The 23854-nt window shown below is 41.4% G+C and overlaps 2 long non-coding RNA genes across 2 annotated transcripts in view; both read right to left on the bottom strand.

Moving 5' to 3' along the window:
* Positions 1-2807: 2807 nt before the first annotated feature.
* Positions 2808-10010, bottom strand: LOC130150929 (uncharacterized). Its single transcript, XR_008822429.1, has 3 exons — positions 9908-10010; positions 5362-5531; positions 2808-4805 (listed from the first exon to the last, which is right to left on the bottom strand). It is a non-coding gene; the product is annotated as an uncharacterized LOC130150929 (long non-coding RNA).
* Positions 10011-10256: 246 nt separating this feature from the next.
* LOC130151569 (uncharacterized) overlaps positions 10257-23854 on the bottom strand; it is an 86440-nt gene continuing 72842 nt past the window's right edge. Inside the window, exons 10-11 of the long non-coding RNA XR_008822617.1 lie at positions 20442-20505; positions 10257-10403 (exon numbers count right to left, since the gene is read on the bottom strand). This is a non-coding gene — a long non-coding RNA (uncharacterized LOC130151569). The remainder of the gene's footprint in view (positions 10404-20441; positions 20506-23854) is intronic.

Raw genomic sequence — 23854 nt, 5'->3', positions numbered from 1 at the left:
TTTGGGAGAAAGATCCCCAGCACTTTTTAGTTGTTGGGGTTTTTTTGTTTAAGAAATAAATATTCGCTCAGATTAATTTCTAGTGAAAATTTCAAGTTATACCACCAATGAATTTAGTCTTATGACTCAAAGCGAAACAAGCAAAACCCAACCTAACAAAACCCACAACCTTTTAAAAGCTGGTTGAGATATTTGTAAAGCTTCTGAGGTCCCCATGGATGGGTGCTTTTAGAGCTTGAGATAAACTTAATACCTTGAGACACAAAAAAACCCAAGCAAACAAAAAAACCCCACTGTCCAGAGTTGTTAATTGTAGCACCTGATGGCAATAATACACAAATATGAATCAATGTATTTTTTTTTCCCTTTTGCATTACAGATACTAGAAATGTGTTAAGTTTTCTAAATGACATCTTGTGCAAATAATGGAGGATCTGAGTGGAACAGAAATTTGTCAGATGATAAAGCTAAGCTGTTTACAAAGCAGGAATTGGTGATTAAATCAGACTGTGGAGTTACCACTGACCTTCCATTTAGTATACCAAATGAACGATTCAGATGGAGTAGTTTTACTGGACAGTTCCTGGGGCAATATAATCATGTATATTAACCAGATCCATTAGTTTACTTGGCTTTTAAAATGCTGGTGCTTCAGCGACCCCACCCCCCCCCAACTAAAGAGCAGGTACCTAAAAGTATATTTGAAAGTGGCAGTATGTTCTGATTTTATGAATGGAAAAGTTTGGGGTATTTCTAACAAATTTTAATGTGAAATAGTGGTCAGCCATCCTACAAATGGACTGGCAGGCTCAAGTTTCATTTGGTATAAAGTATGGATTGATATTTTAGTAACTGTTTAGAATGGCAGCAGCTCCAAAGTAGTATAGAAGGCTTTGGTCTGTAATATTAGCCAAAAGACAAAGTGCATCCTTGGACTTCAGCAAGTAGGAAATTAAAAATATCAGATTCTGTTTTGAAGCTGTTTAAGGGGATTACAGCCAATTATTTGTTTTGGGTTAGTACTGTTACCGTTTAACTAGATTTGCTACAGCAGCCTCGATTCTGGCTTCAGATCCTTCTACCACTGTAAATAAATCTGGAACAATGTGAAATCTGTGATTTCACATTGGTTGAGCAGGGATCAGAATCTAGAACAGTTTCCTCTTGCTTTAGCTCTCCTGAGCATCACCATTGCACATGCTATTTCCAAATTTAAGAGGGATTTGCATTCAGTGGTTTCTCACAGACCTCATAGCCAAAATCCAAACGATGCACTTTCTCTAACCCCCTTCTAACTGGCATTGGTAACTCTGTCATATTAAAGGCAATTTCCTAAACAGAATGGCTTTATTCTTAAAGAATATAGACTGTAATTGTTTGCTGCAAACATTTACTAGTGCCTTATTCATACAAGCTTTTGTTTAACTGTTCCTCACATGAAGTCCTGCTAAAGATCTTGTATCTAGTACAGAGGCATACAACGAACTTCCAGTGTAAGAAGACTACATACTGTAATGTTTACAGGTTAGTACCTAAAACTAGAGTCACAAAAAGACAAAAAATGAATGCGAGATGTTGGTCCAAACCACAAGCATGTCTACACTTGAGCATTTTTATCCAAGCCCAGTTCTAGAACCAAATTTCACAAATCACTCACGTCTTCATTATCAACTAATGTACAACACGATGGCATGACAGAGTAATTCAAAGGTGTAAAAATAAATAAAATTTGGATTCCCCCAACACCTGGCTGACATCAAAAGCATAACCACAGAAATTCCTGTAAGCACAGGGTGAAGTCCAAAACTCACCCAGCAGCTACTTTACAAATCTTGCATATTAAGTCTCAAGTTGCTTTGGGCCAGCTACCCCTTAGTTCTGCCTGAAGCATCAACTAATATCCACAACTACTCTCACCTTGCCTTGGAAGACCAAAAAAGTATGTTTTATGTGCCACTGCACAACAGCCATAGCTGTACCTTGACAGGAACAAGTTTCTGTCTTTTTTTGTTGGTTTTTTTTTTTTTTTCTGAGAAAAGCAAACAAACAAACCAAAAATAATAAAAAAGCAAAAACAAACAAAAAAACCCCAAAACCAAACCCCCACATCTTTGAATAGAGTTTGAGACTATGCTGTACAAAGTTCTACACCATACAGGAACACAGGGCTAGTATGAAATCCAGGCTCTGTGGGTGATTCAGAGGAGAGAGAAACGGTAAAAAAGCCTCACAATGCTTTTAAGGTTTAAGACGTACCCATTATATGCTACTAGCTACCTAAATTCTACTACTATGTTGAGTTTTCATGCATAGAAATAACTAAGCTCTGTGTGAATGTTACCTGCCACTTAACCCTAACCTAAGGAGAAATCCAGACAAAGAATTTAGAGGGTTTTTGTGACTCTAGTGTGTACTTACTGAAAATAGCGCAGACTTTCTCATCAAGATGGTAAAGACATCAGTTGGCTATTCCAGTTCTTCAAACTGAAGTCCTTTACAAATATCCCCATCTTGAGTATCATGCACTTGACTCCTGAGAATAGCCTTATAGAGTGCTAAGTTATCTTAAAACCATTTTGGACTTCAAAATTAACTCTTCATTTTGATACAGAAATACTGACTACATGTATAGTATGTTTCCAGATAGTAATTTCTGGCACTGTGTTTTCTTCCACTCTTATCCTTTCTCTCCATATATATTCATGGTTATTGGTTTTTTTAATCACAATCCACGTAAAAACCAGAATGAATCCTTGGTATATTTAAAATTCACAATGATACCTCCTGAGTTGAAGGCACCAGTAAACATATGCCACTTTTAACACTGCAGTGTATAAGTAGCTCAACTGATACTGTGGAGTGTTTGCTTTTCTTATCTGTAGTTTTTCACTGTAATTACTGCTGGATGTTATTTATGAATTTCTCAGTGTTGAATCAGGTTGCTCTTGCATCATCACTTTGCACAAATGCCTTAGAAGCTTGCCGAACTAGCATGTAAAAGAGACCTCGTTCAAAATAGTTTAGACAAGAAAAGAACTCATGTGCTTTACACTCTCTGAATGCTGAAGTCAGTAGATAAAACTCCAGTCTTATAATGCAGTGGAGCTTTCTATTGTACCTCCTGTTTGGATTAGCCCTGTGCGGGCTTCAAAGAAAGAGTCTGTGAGAATGGTGTTTGAATTATCTTAAGATCAGGAATTTACAGAGAATATGAATGAAGAGTCCGGATGTATTGAGTGGTTCAACACAGTAATATAAAATTGGGTTTTCATGAAAACAACATTTCTATTCCATATCCATATGCTACTACTGCATTAACACACTAACATTAGCTAAAATTCAAAATAGACTTAGAACCAAAGTCAAGCTACTGCAGCCTTTTTCTGAAAACCTTGTTAAAAGTAGACTTTAAGAGCGTAGTTCAATTATGGCTGCAAATTATTCTGCTACAGTCAATGGAGTCAGCTTTATTTTCTTGACAACAAATTCTACAGTGCAATTTTACAGGAAGACTCAATAAATCTTTTTAATCCTGTAAAACGGACATGATAATTTTCCCTTTACGAACAGAAATAAGGTTGATGGCTGATTCGGGCTACAGAATAGAACAAGATATAATAAAATGGCCCACCACTATTGCATTCCAGTGGATTATTTTTGCTCCTTTATGTTGCATGGCCACACACACAAATACTACATATTATATGTTTTGCCACGGTGTTGCATGAACATATAGTGGGCATTGCATCTCACATAGTAATATCCATCCCTCCCGCAACATCATAAAATGAAACAAAGGTAGAGAGGAGGAGGCAAAAATAGCTGCAGAGGAAAACCAGCTTGAATCAGACTGAGTTAATGGACTGGGTGCTGGCCTAAAAGCTCTGGGCTGTGTTCTCATTCTGCCTTTCCCTCCAAAAATCCCAACAATTTCTTAAGCATCCACTTTGCTTTTCTTCATATGAGTCAAATCCCATGATTGTTTTCAGAATGAGGAGAGAACTTGTAACAATTACAAGTTTATGCTTAATAAAAAAGAAATTGGCATGAATAAGAGCCCATCAATTTCTGTGTAGCAGATACTGAGAAGTAACACAGTATGTGAAATGGGACTCTTCCTTGCACATTTCAAGTGTCTAGTGCTACATAAGGAAGGATTTACAACATAGCACATGCCTGCAAATTTCACATCATATGCAGCATTTGCATATATTCTCTCGATATTCAAATATCCTCAAGTCAGACAGATACCATTCTGAACTAAATGAACTGGTGAAAAGTAAGCACAAGTATCAAGCAATCAAATTTGAAAAGTTATCCATGTTGAAATGAAAAAAAAAAATCCACTCAAAAGTGCTAACTATGTGAAGTTCATAAATGACTTAGAATCTGGAATTATTTTCAAGTGTAACGTTGAGGGACTTAATGGGGAAGGAATCTTCATGTTAAAGGTATGCACCCATTTTTGTAACATGCAAGACAGCATATAACACATAAAATGAGAAGCTCTTCAAAAGGGAAGTGTGTGGAACAACATTTTATTGACCGACTTGCTAACAAATGTTTGCAAGTGGATATGCTCAGTATTCAATTATTCCACTTTATTCCTTATTTGTATTTCTCCAAATGACACTGTACCTGTATTCAGTGTTTTCCTTGAAACTTGACAGAAAAACAGGATGCTTCTGGAAGTGACAGCTGTTTCTTTCAAAAGGTCAAACAGCTGTTCTCCTAATCTGACTTGTCCCCTCACTTCTGCCTCCTGCTTCTTCATCAGCCCCCTCCAGGTTTTCACTTGCTGTTGCCTGAGGAGCAAAGAAAATAAAGTATTTTTAGTTACCTGCTGCTTTTGAAGACTGAGGGCTTCTCAACACACTTTTGCCCTTTGAGAGATCCCTCACCTAATGCAATACTAGAAAAAAAAAGTATAAATGAGGTCAAACACATAATTCCAGGTGTCTCACATAATTCTTCACTTGGAGAGATATGTGCAAAATCTGGAAGAAAACAAGACTTGGGCGGGCGGGAGGGAGGCACAATCGACCAACTTTTAATCAGGTAGAGAGGTTCTTTTGGTGATATGAATACTTCTTTTGGCGGCCTCACTTTATTCAAGTGTAAACCATTCTTTATCATACAACCAGATTTGTAATGACAGAAATGCGTGCCTAATGCCCCATGTGTCTAGCAACTGAATTAATTTCTTCACTTTGAGGGTAGAAAAGGCAGGTAAAAATGGGAAATACACTGTCTCCTCTTTTCAAGGAATAGCCCAGGTTGCTACTAGAAATAGAGCTGTATCTAAAGAAAGCAAAGGTCTTACTCATCCAACTTCTATTAATTCTCAAAAGTGGTGCATACCTGTGGGAACTTGGGGATCACAGCTTAGAACCAACTTATTTGTGGCAAACTTATGCTTCTCAGGAGAGCTCCTTTTCCTCGTCCTCAATATACTCAAGACAGCTGTGCCATCTGCTTTTAACAATCTTCAGGCTCTTCAAAGACATTTCCAAACTAGGTAAGAACTTTCCCTGTGAAAGGAAAAATGAATAGCAGATCAGTGAGGAACCCAAAGAACCTAGTACAAATATTAAAACGCGTAAGAAATCAGCATCAAACCCAGAATGCGTTCTTACTTTTGCCAATGAAAAAATGAAGTTGAAATTTATGAACCAAAATGCTGTTATGTTTGTGGACAGTCCCCACATCTAAACTGCTGCTCTTAATATGACAGAGATGCAGTGAAGAATCTGTGAACCACTAGCTTTGGTATGTTGTACAAAGGTTTCAGCATTCAAAGTCTTATATCCATCTATGGATGTATACAGCTCAAAAGGCTGGCCAAAAAAATGGGGTTCTGTGAGCATTTATACAGACCCCATTGCCAAATAATCATTTAAAAAAGTCACTTCTTACAGCATTTGTTTCTTCAGATGTCACCACAGAGATCTTAGTGAGCAAGTCTGGAGACAGACAGAAAAGCGACATCTGTGGCAGCAAGCGAGCCAACTAAAATAAACTGTAAACCCATTTTCCAAGTACCAGCTGATACAATAAAAGAATTCAAATGGCCCCATATCCATCTCAGATTCCAAGTGGCCTTGTATCAGATTCCAAATACAGAGCTGATGTTCCACACACATGTACATGCAGAGACACATCTTCAAAGGAAAAATGAGTATCTGTGCCAGAATAGCTTGGAACATCTCTAATACTTGCTCCACTGCTGTTCTACTCTTAAATGAGACTGAGGAAATAGTACAGCTCTTTCTGGAAAGGGCCACATATCCTTTACTAGAAAATAGGAACATGCACACACAGAGTCTCGGAATAAGGAACTACAAAAGCAAACTCCTGGCCACAGCACAGAAGTACATTATTAATGTAACATTTTCTGATAGCACATACCAAAGCCATCTCCTTTTCATTCCCATGTTACATGTGTGCCAAAACTCACTATTTAACAAAGGGCAATGTTTCTCTCTGAACTAAACATTCCAGAGAGGATTATAATTTTTTTTTTAAAAAAAAAAAGAGCGAGAACAGCAACCACTGCCCCAATTCTCTCTTCCCTTTCCTCACTCCCCTTTTTCTTTGGCAAATGTTTCCATTATCTCCCCCTCTGCCTCTTGTCTTTTTCTTTGTCAAGCTATGTCCAACATGCTGTTTCTGAATCCCTTGCGGCTTCATACACAGGGATGAATCCCTGCGACTTGCATTGTTGGTGCTGTAACACCCTACAAGGTTATCTCCACTAGCTTTACCCAAAGTGCTCAGAAGATGGAAGTACATGCACATGTTGTTCAAAGACACACAAATTACTACGTACGAAGACAAGGGCAGTCAGGGCAAAAGCAGAATACAGGCACTACTGGAAAAATACCTGGACGGGGAAAGGGGTTTAAATCATACTCCTCAATCCGGTATCGCCTTGGCACGTCTGAAACCTATACCGGGCTCTAGAGCCCGATTTTGCAAACCTTGCACAACACAAGCCTCGCCTCCAGGTATTTTGTTCGCGATTGTTCTAGAGTTACATACCAGGTTAACCTGCCAAGCCAGGCAATAATGAGCAAGTCAAAACCACAGACAACTTCAAAGCCACAAGACCTCAACTCCACCCTCCAAGTGGCATTCGGCCACAGAGGGGATGTAATCTGGGTATTGTCATCTTGAGACAGTCAGATGGTCCAAGCTTACCATCATGTATAACACCACCACCTTCAAAAGAGTAAATGAAGAAAGAAGACCTCTCTGCAAACATATTTTAAATCTCTGAGTGTGACTTCGGCGCTGCATTGTATTTTCCTACACAACCTAAAAGTGGCAGGAGTCCTTTGTGAAGTTTGCAGAGTAAAAAGGATATGTACTATATAATTTTTACTACTATTACCTCTTCTGATGGAATAAAATATCAAGTAGAAAAATCTGTCTAAACTTATTTTGAAAACTGCATGGCCAGCTTATGCAGTAGCTAGATATGTGGCAAGGTGCAGTGTTACTCTCTAAGGAGAATACAATAAATATGCTTATATATTTTGTTCAATTCAAGCACTGCGTAGTCTCCAAGATCTACCATGAGAAGTATGGATAACTTCTCACTACCCTTCCTATTTCAGAACACCGTATTTATCACAGATGTGTACAATACAGCGGCATAGCTTAGGCCTGTTATATAGGTCAGTATCTGCAATGCACACCAGAACATAGTTTGCCACTGTAAAGGAGAGTGGCTGCAAACTCTATTTTGGATAATCCAATTTATATTTGAGGAAATCAGTGTGGTCATTTCTAGAACTATGAATATAAGGCAACTGCTGCATGCTTGTATATTTGATGAGTTTTATTATACTATATCCTTATATGATGCCTATGCAGTGTAAATGCTTTAATATAAGATACTGAATGGTTTTTTTACACATTATTTTCTAAATGATGCTACATTTTACTGCATGTTTATCCATTTTTTGTGTTGGTACAAAGTGCAGGCAGGAAGACACATGATTTTAATAACTTACACAGCAGCTATTCCAATCCATAATAAAAACATATTCTTACGTAAGACTTCTAATTTGGCAAGAAATGTGCTTCCTTTAGACAATGGGCTTGGTTCACAGCAATATCTGTGTAATGAATGTTTACTTATTTTTTAAAAAAATCACTGAGTCTGTAAATGAGGCTATCGACTCCGCTGCAAACCACTATGTCAGTATGTTTTGATACCTTTGAAAATGTAACTCATCTACATTTACTAGGAAAACAGGTGACCTGTCCTGGTTCAAGTTGAAAAATAGTACTCTAACTGAAAACATCAAAACCTGAGCTGCTGTTGTTTGGTGCTGCAGGATGACAATGTAGCAGTGTTTTTTTTGGTTTGTTTTTTTTTTTTCCTTAATGCTTTCTCATTACCTTAATACAATGAGTTCATGTTATCTGATTGTGAACTGGGCCCACTGCTTACAGTGTTACTACACGTAACCAAAGTTCAATATAATCAACAAAATGGATCAGATTAATTCTTCAGAAAATAAGAAGAGGCCAACTTTGGTTTTGCTGAGGTTTTGGAGCAGCGGCTTGGTGCAGAGTGCTGCTGCTGTACCAGTGCATTTTAAAATGCAAGGAAATCACTGGCTGAAAGACTGCTAAGACAGCACCGTCAGTGGTAATATCTTACACTGCTGGAAACAAAGTTATCAATGATATAACACTAAATCAAGGAAGTAATCCAGTATTTAAAGCTATGTAAATATTTATTTTAATGCTGCAGCATCATAGCAACCATTTTTCACTGCTTTGATATCCAAGGATTCCTAGTACTACACAAATGTATTTCATCTGCATCATTTTTCAGTTTCAGTACTTTCAAAGCAAAGTAAGCCCTATTTCTTTGTACTGCACCGAAATAAAAGAATCTTGTTTCAGTACATAAAGCTTTTCTTACTCTTTCTGGTCTGTCTCCATCAGTGTTTCTATAAGCTCTGTATCATAGATACTAGCCTCTAGCTCCCAGTCTTCTGTGCATACACATACCTAAAGCATACCCAGCAACACAGACACCCTGGTGCCTCTAACTAAGGCTCTGTGAAGTCTGAGCAGTGGTAGCACCGAGTGACTGTGAACATCTAGTGAACTTCACAGCTATTTGAACACAGGTCTTCTGTATCCCTGTTTTAGGCTTCAGACGCAATAAGCTTAAATCCCGCTCTCGGACACATCAGTCTCCATGGCTCAGGATGGATACATCCTGAATGTTGTCACAGTTTAACCCCAGCCAGCAACTAAGCACCACACAGCCACTTGCTCACTCCCCCGGGTAGCATGGGGGACCAAATCAGAAGAGTAAAAGTGAGAAAATTCGTGGGATGATATACAGTTTAGCAGAGAAAGCAAAAGTTGCATGCACAAGCAAAACAAAATAAGGAATTCGTTCATCCCTTCCCATCAGCAGGCAGGTGTTCAGCCACCTCCAGGAAAGCAGGGCTCCATCATGCTTAACAGTTACTTGGGAAGACAAACGCTGTAGCTCCCTACAGCCCCCTGCCTCCTTCTTCCCTCCAGCTTTATATGCCGAGCACAGCATCACACAGTTTGGAATATCCCTTTGGTCAGCTGGGTTTAGCTGTCCCAGCTGCATCCCCTCTCCCAGCGTACTCACAGTGGGGTGGGAAGCCCAAAAGGCCTTGACTGTGTCAGCACTGCTCAGCGATAATGAAAACATCCCTGCATTAACAACACTGTTTCCAGCACAAATCCAAAACACAGACCCATACTAGCTACCATAAAGAAAATCAACTCTATCCCAGCCGAAACCAGCACATGTTCACATTAAACAGACTCAGGCTACAAAGCAGTCTTGCTGACCACATCCATACACGAAACAGGGGCATGGTACAAGCTGGAACAGTACCTAGTAGCTTCCAGATTCTCTCTTAGCACAGTTGTCCTTCACATTGGCCCACCACAACTAGCACTCTCACAGACAGTGCCCAGGTGCAGCATTATGGGGCAAGATCTCTACCATCTGGCCACAGCTACCCTGTAGAAAAAGAGGAAAAGGACAAGTTAGGCACTTGGATGTCAAGCATGCGGCATCACTTAGCTATATAGTTAAGGAAATGCTCCCAACTTTTTTCGTTGTTTAGATGCAACTATTCACATGCCTAAAATTGTCACACTCCAAATCTGAACCTTGCAGCAAGTTTTGGTGTCAGACAAAAGCACGATATTCTCTGAGCTACAGCTTGCCTGTGAACACTTGAACCCAGCAGGGAACTCCGTCCATCTCCTCATTTCACTTCTTCCCTGACTGAATAGGACCAATTGCTACTGGAAACACTGTCGTATTATTCAGACCAGAGAAAACAGTATTGACCAGAGCAGATCTTGTAATACTAGGGAAAAACCTAAAAGAAAAGACGACAAGAGAGCTTACCAGTGTCTCTCAAACTCTAGAAGAGCTAATTAAAAACTGTATAATCTGAGCTCTGCCAAAATCAAGGCTATAAAGCCTCACACAGCACTTTGAGTCCCAACCTTTTCCTTGGGTTGTAGGCAGGAGGCAAAGTAGAAACATGGAAGAAAAAAAAAAGATTTTTATGTACAGGAATAAAATTGAAGCACCTGAAGCCTGACTAATCAGGTGACCTTCTACAATGGAGCACATCAATAGACAGGAAGAGGATGTCATCTACCTGGACTTCTGGTAAGGCCCTTGGTATGATCCTCCACAACATTCTTACCACTAAACTGGTGAGATATGGGTTTGATGGACGACTGATGGATATGGAATTGCTGGATGATCATGTCCAAAGAGTTACAGTCCAAGTGCAAACCAGTAACAAGTAATATCACTCAAGGGTACATACCGGGACCAGTACTAGTTAGTATCTTCATCAACAACATAGAGTGGGATCAAGTGCACTCTCAGCAAGTTTGCAGATGACAGCAAGCTGAGGGGTACAGGCGATTTGCTAAAGGGAAGGGAGGCCACACGCAGAGGGCCCTTGGCAGGCTTGAGGAGTGGGCCCATGCAAACCTCATGAAGTTCAACAAGGCCAAGCGCAAGGTACTGCACGTAGGCTGGGACAATGCCCAAGACCAAAGCAGACTGGAGGATGAAGGGATTGAGAGTAACCCTGCTGAGGAGGACTTGTGGATACTGGTGGATGAAAAATAGGGCATTAGCTGGCAATGTACTCTTGCAGCCCAGAGAGCTAATCATATCCTGGACTGCATTAAAAGAAAATTTTTATGATGAGGGTGGCAAGATACTGAACAGGTTGCCCAGAGAAGCTCTGAATGCCAAAAAGTGTTCACAGCCAGGTTGGACAGGATTTGAACAACCTGATCTAGCAAAAAACATCCCTGCCCATGGCAAGGGGTTTGGTCTAAACGATCTTTAAAGGTCTCATCCAAACCATTCCAGGATTCTGCGATTCCAAGATGCTGCAGCAAGTTACTTGAGCAGCTCAGCTTATCAGCTGATACCAATAAAGGAGACATTCACACAGCTTAAAGTCTTCTGATTTATTTCTTGGACACTACACAATTCATTTGAAAGTAGCTGCTTCTGTAACACAGCAGTGATACAGTTTCTATGTTAACAAGTAATTATTCTTGTACAGAATAATTCCTAACCTACAAAAACATGTATGCCTAAACTGACTTGTGACACAGGCAAGAAACACCAACTGTAAAAACATACAGAATATTTTCTTACTTGGACATTTGTACAGAATGATTTAAGAGGAAGAGCAGTTTCTTCTCCCTTCATGTCTATTACCAAATACAGAGGCCTGTTGGCCTGTTCCACCTTGGGGGGGGGGGGGGGTGGGGGTGTCTCTTTCTTCCCTCTCTCATGCTTCCAGTTCCAATGCCCCACGCTGGTTGTTCTCCTCAGCCCCCAAGTAGTTTGCTCTGGATATAGCCGTAAATGAAAGCACAGCCTGAGTTAACGTATGCAGTGGTACACTATATGGCCCAGAATTTTATGTGCTCTTCAAACACAACATAAAGTAAGGTTTCCAACCTCCCACCAGATCTGAATTGCAGCACAGACTCTGAAAACTTAATGTACAAAAAGGAAAAGATCTGTAACATACGATAGCCCAGGTCCCCTCACATGTCCCAAGAAGCGAGTTGCAGAACTAACAGTGGCACTAACAAATCTAAAACCCCTGATGCTTAGGAGGGGAAAACCTTTTCCAGAAGGTGATGCTGTTGTGGATGACGCAGTCTACCACGAAGGACAGAAAGGACATAGGCAGAATGATACTGGCTGTGGAAACGGGTGTTGTGTAACAGCCTAGCCTGCTTTCCACCAAAGTGCAGGATACAGAGACTATGGAAAAAACCTGAAATGGGGTCTGAAGAAAACAGAACCCAGGCTATGGAAAAAATAAATTAAATTAAATGGGGACAGAAAAAAACAGGATCCTGTAAATAAATTTCAAAGTGTCCATAACTTATTATACTAATCTCCATTTCCAGTAGGCACCCTTTTAATTTGCAGAAGGCTGTAACTTCCAGTTGTCCTAACAAGAATGATCAATAACCAACACTTACCCAGATCACTGTGACCTGTGCAAATTCAAATTAACATCTGAGTTTGAATCTGGGAAAGCAGGCACTAGCCTGGATTTCTGATTTCCCAGGAGACTGCCACCGACACTGGGATTTTCTGCTGCAGTGACTGCTCTCACATGCTCTTAAAACTACAGGAGTTCTAAACAGAAGAGCACAAATTGCCCTCCGATTTCCATCTCAAAAAACTCTAACCAAGTCTACTGCTAAGTTCATTTGCCTTATGGAGAGAGACTAGTGTTCCCTGTAGTTTGAAAATGAGAACACTAAGCAGCAGATAACATTTAAACAGAAAAGGTAAAGACTGGCAGGAGATGAAAGAAAGCAGAAACTCCCAAGATAACAACTGCTCTCAGTAGCATGTCCTTTTATAAAAGCTGGTTTATGTTTTGCCAGAAAGGCAGCTTTTGAAAACTGTACAGATCACGAAGTAAGCAATAGCTGGCCAGACTGTGACACACAGTTTCATATACAACACCTGAACAGATTTCTTCAGTAAATGCAACAGGAGTGATGGGTCCAGAACAAGGAGAAAGAACCAGTTCCCCACGCAGAGAAGCTTTACCTTAATTCCAAAGCTATTACGTCCCCATTTTATTCCAACAGTGTCAGAGCACCTCACTTTCACATTTCTCATGTTTTTTTGCAGAACGATTATTCTACTTTATTGTAATTTTAGTCCCCATTTTCATGGAAAATAAAGTACACAATATCAAAAATCTGCATCTAAGAACCAGGAACTCAGTATTCTTTTCACATGCACAGCTTCATAACAATCCTATGAAGCAGGACACAAAATCTTAGTCCTGTTTACAGACAATGAGCAACTTTAATTGCTTACTGTACACTGTATCACAAAGAAAGTAGTTCGCAAAATACACAAAATTTAAATCCAGCTGGTGACATCTATTTCCATCTTGTATTTCCTTTCCAAATACACATTCTCTCTAGAGATATGCATGGAAGTGTTCAGATCCATTCCATAAGACGACCCAAAAAAATTTCAATCCCAGCAGCTGAAAAGAAAACAGCTGCAGTGTCCCAGTACAGTGCAGACCACTACCACTGGACTGATCTACTGAGCAGAAACAGATTTTATCCCATTCCTCATCTCCGATAGCATCCAACAGGGTTTGTGCTTCAGTGGAATGAGATTATACTGGTGACATGGGTGGATCACCTCTCCACTCAGAATCATATGTAATAGGATATAATGAAAAACTGCTTTTTACTAGACTGCCTAGTCCTTTAACAGGCCACATCTCAAGGGTTAACAGATGATGCTTCCTTATAATACTGTTTTTAAAAGGGTACAATCTTTTTAGACCTGACCTCCACCTCCAAAGTAGCATATACCTTTTGCCAATTAAAGTAGGACACTGATCGACAAAGGTATTGACATCTCCAACTCAGAATTCGGCAGTTTCTTCCAGAAGGAGAGCCCTTTGCTAACCTCCGATTAATTTTTCAGTACCAGTACTCATTTCTCACCGAGTGCTACATGTATTCAAGCAATACACTGCACTGAAAGAACCCTGCAAGTGACATCATATGTAACAGAGCAAGAGTAACAGCAGATCTGCTACGGTATGCTCTTGGACTTTGCTAACACCTTTGTCGTTAATAGTGTAAACAAAAAAGTGCCATTTTCTTGCACATACTGGTTTCCTAACAGTACACTCTTTAAAGTGGCTGAAAGGCGTAACACACTAACAACGTGCTGGGATAGTCTGTCCCTGATTACATGACTGCTGAACGGCATACACCTGTTCCCCAAGACAAAACCCTGGTCCACCTGGAGAACTCTGCTAAATGTAGTCCAGGTTTTTAAGCTGCTTCTTCAGACTGAAGTAATCGAGGTCAATGAAACTGTATTACAGACTTCAACAGGAGAGCCAGAAAACACTCAGAACAAGTGTTTGGCTCATTGCAGCAAATCTTCCAAATCACTTTACTCCTACAGTGTCACAACAGTACCTCTAATATGATACCTAGGAAGTTTGAAAGAGTGCAAAGAAATCATCAATACAGCAATAACCCACTTCGCAGGGTGCTCACATCTTAACTTTTTCCTCTGAACAAAGCACTATTTGGAGACAGAAGAGGGATAGCCTTCTTCAGCCCCTGTGTAGCCTCGATCGGCCTGCAGTTTAAAATGCTTTCAACATACATACGCTAGATAATGCAAAGATGAAACCACAAATCCCTGTTCAGTACCAAAGAGTCATGTTCCAGTCACTATCCTGTATCCTTTTTATGACTATAGCCACTATCAAACCAGTATGGCAGTAAGTCCTTAGATGGATTGTACTGCTGGTGTAATGTAATACTCCCAAAGGCTGTGTTCAGCCTGCAAACAGAATGTTAACACAACATCTCCAAGGGGTTTACGAGCTACCAGAAAGGCCATGTCTTCTGTACCAGAACCAGCTTAACGAGCTCATTTTATTGGCTTATAAATGCTTAGAACATCTCAGCTTATGTAGAACTGGCATAACAGTACAGTCCACGAATATCTGCAGGGCCATGCTTAAAAGTTACAGACCTGGTCATACAAATTCATTTCTAACCAGAAGTGCCATTTAAATCAATGAGATAATTCCAGGGAGCACCAAAGGACCAGCACATTGTTCTTGTTCATATTGCAACTCTCTAAATACTGTTTCAAGTACTCAAAACTTGTGGGATGGCCTTTTCAAAATGGACAATGGTTATATTAGCAGCACAGTAAATACTTTACAGACAAGTAAAGCAGCAAAGTCTACACAGAGTGATTTTTCAGTCCAAGAATATATTCTTGAACCCCTTCAGTTTTACAAAAATGTCTTTTTGGTCTACAAGACACAAAACTGAAATGGGTAAGGCTGTGGGACCAGCTTAAGGAAGAAAAATTATACCGGCAATCAAAACAGCATTCCAAGCTGTGGCTACCACAATACCCTGTAAAATCTGGTCCTCAACTTTGTTTTGAAGTACCAAACTGTCAGCAGAATCAACTTTTAACAACATTGTTTTCTTGATTACCTGACTTGGAGAAAAAAGTCGTTCTAAATCAATACAATGTATTCAGCGGTGTCATGGGACCCCCAAAACAGCCAGATGCTCCAACCTGACCTCTTTATATCTGTACTTCAGTGCTTGCAAGGAAATGGTGCAAAAGAGTAAAAGCCCATACCCCATCACTGGTCTATACTCTGACCTAAGTCTGTACAGCAGAAGTCAGTTTTCATACTAAAAGGTGAAATCTATCTCTGCATCTTGCATTTTTTGCTGTTAAAATGCCTTCACAATGTTTTCTGTATATATTATAGAGGGAACTGCTTGACATGCATCCTTATTTGTAGTGACCTGATGAATGTCACTCACACAGGACAAGTGAAAAACCTGTATGTTATAGGGCAACGAACCCATTACACTTTAGTAAGAGAGCAATCCAAGAAAATAACTTGAATCCTAAGCTGCATCGTAAGTGCAAAGGGTATGGCAGACTAGGACAAACAGGAAAGTGGAAAAAATAATAAACTCAGAGGAGAAAGTTGAATCATTAATATTCCTAGCCCCAGTCTGACTGATCTCCCAGCAAGTTTTAGAAGGACAGAGATTCTTAAAACCCTCTTCTTGGTGAATTCCCATATAGCAGAAACAGCAGCAAAGGACTAAATACTGCAAGATGAGGCCCCACAACCACAGAACAGTAACAGTAACATTGTGCTTAATGGACTGACAGCAGCAACTCCCACCCTGGCAATGCTGCTTTGGCAGCCTTCAGCAATCACTTCCAGGTAGCTGCTCTGCCACTAAGTTTAAGTCTCAGCATGCTTGGAGTCCCAAGCCTTCTCCAAATTTCCTGAAAGCTCTTTAACTAAAATGCTTGATGGAATAAGCCAAGTAAGAAACAGGCTACAAAAGGCAATTACTTTTCCATTTTGACTACAACCATATCTGCAATACAACAGAAGATGAACTAGAGATATGAATTTTTTATAAGGATGAAGCATTCTGAAGACATTGGCTTATTTACCTTTCAGAGTCAAAAGAAAGGCTCAGAACAGCCACTGAAATGCATGCTTTACAGGAACATTTGTAAATGGCCTGTTTTTCCTTTGAACCTAAGGTAAAATATATCAGAATAATCAAAAAATATAACAAGGAACAAAATGTCAAAATTATGATCTTTAGTACTTTGAGTCCATATTGTCAGGGATGCACATTGCTGCCTTTGGCACACTGTGGCCAGAAACATCACATTAATAATAAATGCCAGGACTATAAGGTCAAACAAGATGGAACTTGTTCCATTGCCCTTTCTATAACGAAGAAACAGAAGAGTCAGTTCTCACAGGTTTTATTTATATACAGTGTAAAACTGCTTATTTGCAATTCCACCAAGTTTTGTTAGCCTGTTTTGCATTTGGTCAGGTGAATAACGTGGGAGTGTGGTTTACTATCATTATTGGCTTCTGGAATGTGTACAGAAATTGAACAGGAATGGTATTAATAGCAAAGAAACTAATGAGAGAACAAGGAGCTCCCATCTGGAAGTGAGAAGTATTAATATAACGATACTGCCCAAGCGATCCCTCTTAGTCTTCTCCCCACCTGACACTGTGCACCTGTTGTACACAAAAGTCTCCTTCAAAATAAAGCAGATTCTCTAACAAAGCCAAGACCTGAGGAAAGAAGTGCACAGATTAGGCCTGACACTGATTAATGTTTCCACAGGACCCATAAATGTTTACAAGCAGTAAATGAAATTCTCTGAAAGGACCAGAAAGGTTCCACTTGCCACGGTCAGGTATCACAGTGCTGTTCTGGATGGGCACTTAAAAATAACCACATATTGTGGCAAAGGGCCCCACGAGATATGGGTTGCAGTCTGGCCAATGGCCAAAAGATTGTAGTGTAAAGTGGCCAAAGCCCTGTTTAGATCCATCTCCTCAGAGGCAGTGGCTGGAGGAAAAGTACAAGTCAGTATTGGCCCCCTCCAGAGGCAGAATCCTATCCTCCTGCATTGAAGGTACCTGGTAACATCGCCTGAAACAAGTAGTATACTCCACATAAACTTAATATCCCTCCGTTTGTCTCAATTTGTGACGTTTTTTCCTCAGAACTGCATGTAGGCTTCCTGACTTTACAGGTATTGTCCCCATAAGTTGGCCAGTCTGACCTCGTGGCTAGTAGTTTATTACCAAAAGTAACCATTTTAACTGAGCTCTGAGGCCCAGCCAAAGATCTTGGGAGCACGAGTCAATCAAAACCAAGTCCCAGTTGCCCAAAATGCCTAGGCAATGTGCACAGTAACTCCAAGCCCCAGTGAGACTGTATACCCATCCTGCTAGATGAGGAATTGTTTGCTTTGAGGAGTAACATTTGAGAGATTGCCAAAGATCTGTACTGTCACAGCTCAAAGAAGCAACAGCTCATATCAGGAATTTGTAGGCTGGTTGCCACCACAGGAATACCCACTGACAAAAGTCTGAACAAATTCACAGCACATCCTTTAATGTATGTATCTGTGCCAGTTCTGGGCTACAGTAGGTCATAAGAAGCATGAGATCAGAACCCAAACAAAAATGACTACATCTCATGGTACCAGTCATTAGAGATCTGACTGTAATTAGACAGATGGAAGCAGAAAGCAAGCTTTTATTGCTTGTTTCCGCTCTCTCAAGAATACTTCAAGAAATCTCTTCTTTCAAATGCTTGTACACTGTGAAAAAGGAATTGGAAAACAGCACCACCAGAAAAAGAAACAAGTTTTGTTGTAGCAATAGTGCATGTAAGAATTACCGAGATGTCATGTCCAGCACAAACAGAGCAGTCTAGCATGATAAAGTACTCAGGTACTCCCAGGTGGCACAAAGATATTCTTACATACTTAGTCTTGCCTGAAACTACACGAAGGGGTTCACCTCATTTCAATCTCTCCTGATCTTCCCATAACAAGATGTGCCAATTTTCTGCCAGCTGTTCTAGACTTACACATAGCTAGTAAAGCTCTTTTCCTCAAATTTGCTGGTGTTCCCAGCAGGAGCAAACCTACAGCTAACCAGAATTACTTTGTACAAGCAGCATCATGGGTGATGAGTAAAAAAAGTACAAAACCCAATAAACTGATGAAGTACAAAGCATCTAATGTGTCAGGTAGCTTTTAACAGGTCTTTTTGCTTTGCTCCATGGGACAGAACGACTACCTCCTGCCTCGCCAGAGCTCCAATTGAAATCCCACAGGATCCACTTGTCACAGCACTCTCCAAACTATCACACTGCAACAAGGTCTGTTACCATCTCACCCAGCACACTCTTCATACAGTCCCTCTGCTGCCTTCTCCTTGTCTCACCTCATCCAGGGCCCACTCTCTCTCTTCTCTCTGCTTCTTCCTTGGCTGCTCCCTCTTCGCTGGCTCTCAACCACTTAACAGAACCAGCCACAGCTGCACCTTATCTACATCGGCCAGCCCCCGCCCCTGAAGCCAGCCCACAGTTGTATATTATCAATGCTAATTAACCCAGCTTCATTCCACTACATCCACTAAGACACTTTTAGGTTCCTAACACATTCTTTTGACTGTCCTGCTCCAACATGTTTCCCCTCCCTGGAACAACACTGGGAAATTATGGGAAATCTGACATAAAGAAACCTGCCAATTTGGGAAGAATAACATTACGACTAAGCCTGGCACCATGTATTTTCATATTGCTTCATCGTACATGACATCCAACTTCAGCAAAGAAGTCGGCATTGTACAGTACTTTCCAGCTGCTAAGCAGCTCGACTGTCAGCGCGCTTCCACACCTGCCGTTAAGGGCCAGTATCACAAAGAACCAGTCCTCATAACTGCTCTCCCTCCAAGTTTGACACCTGTTAGCTCCAAAACCAAGGGAAGGTCGCACTAAGGCAGTGAAAACCTCCTTTGCTTTAAGATGTTTTCTGATCACATTTACCATGTTACAGAAAGCAGAATGTGCCTACAAAAGAAAAAAGGCTGGAAGGCAGTCCACGGGGCAGTCTTTTTTGCCTGTTTCCATTAATTGGTTTCAAACCCATTTAAAAAAACAACCAACCAACCAACCTCACTCTACAAAGAAGCCACTGTCACAAAATAACAGTCCAAAATAAAGGAATTATGACCCTGTTCTAAACAAAGGCGAATATCCAGGTCTCAGTTCCTCAACAAGTTCTCTATAAAACATTGTGCAACCCTTGGCAACTTTTAATTTGCATTACAGCCTGTCCTTGTACAGATTAAGGTTCTCCCTTACTTTCTAGTATATAACAATCAGTAAGGGCAACAGAGAATTAACCTGGAATCAGAGGCAGCAGAAGTAGCAGAAGACTTCAGAAGTAAAGCAGTGAGGCCAAATGAGAAAAAAAAATGGGATTTTTCAATTTCCTACTACCGCATGGCAACCACATTCCTATCACAAGGTAAGCCTCCAGGAAGGTAACTTGTACTATTAAGAAAGCAACCACATGGGTATCTTTGCAGGAAACATAACCCATATTCACAACAGTTTACTCACTTTAGGTTTCATAGACATACCTGGTTCACCTACACAATTTAAATTGCCAAACATTATGTACAATCTTGGGGGTGGAGGATGAAACTGGAGGGAACACATAACCCTATTTTGCTTTCATTTGAAATGCCCCGGTTCCTGGACATCAGCAATACATCACTAATTATTCTGAAACATCCAGGAGTAAAGGTGATGTTGTTTCTGGACAATGACAGAAAGAATATCAAATCACTTGCAACATTACCAAGCTAGGACCAACAGCTACAGTTTTGGCACTGACCAGATCAGCACCGCTGGATCCCAGTACTGCCTCTGCCGAGCGCCACGTAAACTCTTACCTGGAGGTGCCCCTCAGACTTGCACGTGTTTTCAACGCTGCTGTTTTGCTCAGCCCACAACCATCTGGAACAGAGAAAATAACCACAAGCACCAAGCTGAATTTCAGCCACAGAGACCTAGGCTTATTCTTGTGCAGAGGTCAGTTACTGGTTTAAAAACGGAGCCCAATCCAGTTTTCTCACTTCTCAAATAAAAAGTGAGAAGCTGGTTCTACCCAGCTGAAAGCCAGGTGGCAAAATGAAGGAAACAAACTCAGCAGCGCCAGCAGTTGACTTCACTACAGAATTTAACATCAGAAGCCTGAGGGGTCCAGTTCAAGGGATTCAATATTTTTAGTTAAGACAATGCTAATTCCTTGCACAGATTTGTGCTAATTACTCATCAAAATCTGCAGTGTCCCTGATAAGTATCTTCCACCCTGAATGATCAACTCTACTACCACAAACATACTCAGAATATTAAACCCACTGGTTTAGGAGGCAAGCAACCTCTCCTAGGACAGGCCTGACTGCTCACATCGGTGCAAATGAAGCGCAAAGCACCAACGCCCCAGCGGAGAATTAAGCAGCCGCAGCCCCTCAGCCGCCCGAGGGCAGCCAGCCGCCCTCCCCAGGTGCCTGCCCCGCCGCCCAGACAAGCGCCGCCCGAGGGGGCCCAGGCCTGCCCGGCCTGCTCCCCATTGCTGGGCACGGAGCGGGCCAGCCGGCCGGCCCCACACCTCACCGCGCTCTGGAAGGTTCTACAGCCGCGGCAGGGGCGCCAAAATGGCGGCAGGAGGGTCGGTAGCTGTGTCCTTGCGCACGGGCGCTTTTTGGTCGCCGTCTCTGGGAGGGAGAGGGGTGTATGTGTTTTGTTTGGCTTCTCAGTTATTTCCTGTCAACAAATGCAGGTCTTCAGAAAAGTAGTTCTTAAACCAGAGGGAAAAATTGGCTGGTCTCACCCTTCTGCTGGCCCTTTCCTTCCCCTGGCAAGCTGCTGGAAAATGGCTCTTCTGCCAGAAATGTTGTGTGGAAAAGGAACGGTTCTCCTAGCATGGTTATTTGCCACACAGAAGAGTGGCCTGTGCAGTCCACTAGCCTAGGTTGCAGGCTTCACGGTAATGTAGCAATCTGTGTGGGGAAAGCATGGGATCTGAATCAGAAATTTAAAGAAAGGAGAAACCTAAATAAACCTGAGCTTCAAAATGGCAGTCGTGCTTTCTGCTTGATGTCCTGAGAATAAGGAAAATGGCCACTTGGCTCTTGCGCTGCCATCGGGTCCCAGCGAGGAACAGAGTGAGGCACTGTCGCTTTGCCTTTCATAGCAGGGTCTCTTGCAGTCTGGAGCAGCGTTCTGTCCTCTGTCCCCTTGGCGAGGGACAGCAGCAATGTCATTTCTCTGTGGGACAGGTTCCTTTGTTTCTGGAAAGCATATACTCGTATTTCATTTCTCTGGGAAAGAACAAAGGCAGTTTCTCCGCGGGGATTTAATTTTAGATCTCTCTTCAGTCCCCTGACTTGCTTAGGCTATTGCTCTGGGCAACGGATCAGTCTATGGGAAAGAGTGTAATGAAAAGCTCTCGTTGGTGAGGGCTGTTACAACAAGCAGGAGGCTCTGGGGGAACACAGTGAAAAGCTAACAGAGCACAGGAAAAACGCTGAAGGGAAAAAAATCTTTGTTGGCCAAGATAACGCTGTATTTCATTTTCACCTATAAATCTGCAGCCTGTATTCCGTCCCAGTACCATGGGAGATAACATCATAATAAGTCTGGAAGGGAACTCCACAGGTTATCTAGGACATCCTTTGCAGGATTAAAAGTGTCTAATTCAGATGTGCAGCGTCAGAGTTCACTACTCCTTTTCCCACAACTTGCTGTTTATTCACACCCCTCAGTCTTAATTGAGGCAATCTGAAAGATTTCACAGAAACGAGTGAATTTGTTTCATTAAGTAATTGCAGAAAGTTCAGCCTGAGTTTGTAAACCCCTTTAATGATGCTAATCACCTCCTTATTGCTGTCTGTGTTGACTTGCAATCCTGGCTTTGCTTACAATTTAAATGCACAGTGTGTCTTACCTCTAGGTGAAGTTAAAGTCTGCGCTGTGCTGCCCCAAACCAAAGAATGAGGGCTGAAAAAAATGACGACTCCTCACACATCGGTATTGACTAGTTACAACCTTCCGTCACATGCACCCCAGCTGATTGGGGACAGTTACAGGATCAGGGCAGTTCTGCCCTGTGCAAGAACCTACACTGAGCTGAATGCCCTCTTCCCCATCCTAAGAGGGAAGCCCAGAAGCCCTGAATGCTTTTTTTTCTGTGTGTTTGCCTTGGCCTGCCTTGAAAATAGTTATGCGTTAGCGTATTTGGTTGAGATTGTGCCATTTTAAAACTTGAGAGCAAAATTCCCTGTGACTAACCCAGCAGACTTGCATTTCCTCTTCCTCGAGCATCTGAAATGGCTTTTCTATTTGAGATGTATTGTAAGCATGTCCTATAAGGGGCAAAACAAAGGCACCTACCATTATGCAATTTCAGTTAACATATTAAAAAGAAGAAAGCTGTTCGCAAGAAATAAGAGGTTTCTCTTGGCAGTAGATCTTTTCATTTAACCTTTTAGGTTTTAACGCACAGAGATCCACACATGGTCACAGTGCTGCTGTGATACAGGCAATCCATGGCAGAAAACCGGAGCTTTCAGAGAGGGTTCATTGCAAACCTGTGTTGTGTTATGTGTAACACTCTGCAAATGATCCTAATAGTCATGGAAATGAGTTCCATTTGGCATGAATCATAAGAGCTGCTAAGTGAGGGCCTCTAAAATGGACCTGTTAGGAAAGACAGAAGTAATGAGCCATTGTACCTTTTTTTTAAAGCTCATTAAAGTGGGACAGCTGTTGTTTAACAGTTAACTGCAGGAAATAAATGCCAAGAGTAACAGATACTGCAGTTAAGTAAGGCTGCCTGCCTGCCTTTTATCTGAGTAATTTGGATATCGTACCTGAAGTAGCACACAATCGAAGGCTGGTATTTTTTGGAAACTGTCTCCTAATGACAGGTATGGCTGTTACTAAGAAGGTAGCAAATGTGTCGCAGTAAGGACCCCAAAAGACTTCTTGGAGAACTTCCAGCGCTGGCAGGCCCAGCACAGCTAAGGTAGCATGCTGTCTGCCATTTCAGACCCAATATAATCACGATGGCTGGAACCTCTGGAGCGAGCGTCGCTAAACCACATGCAACGTGCTGCCCATAATCCCTTCCCACATTTCCTATGGCCACAGGAAGCTTATGCTGCAGGTGGGCAAACACTGTGCTTCTTGCTTTTGTTGCTAGTCAAGGCAGTGTGCTGTTGGGGGTTGCCTCCTTTCCCTTCTTGGTGAAGAATGAACACTAAGCTGATTTTATCTTCATAATATATCAGCTTGGGCGTCC

This window comes from Falco biarmicus, chromosome 6 (assembly GCF_023638135.1).
Source record: "Falco biarmicus isolate bFalBia1 chromosome 6, bFalBia1.pri, whole genome shotgun sequence".
Taxonomy (NCBI): domain Eukaryota; kingdom Metazoa; phylum Chordata; class Aves; order Falconiformes; family Falconidae; genus Falco; species Falco biarmicus.
This window is presented reverse-complemented; position numbering and strand designations above follow the sequence as displayed.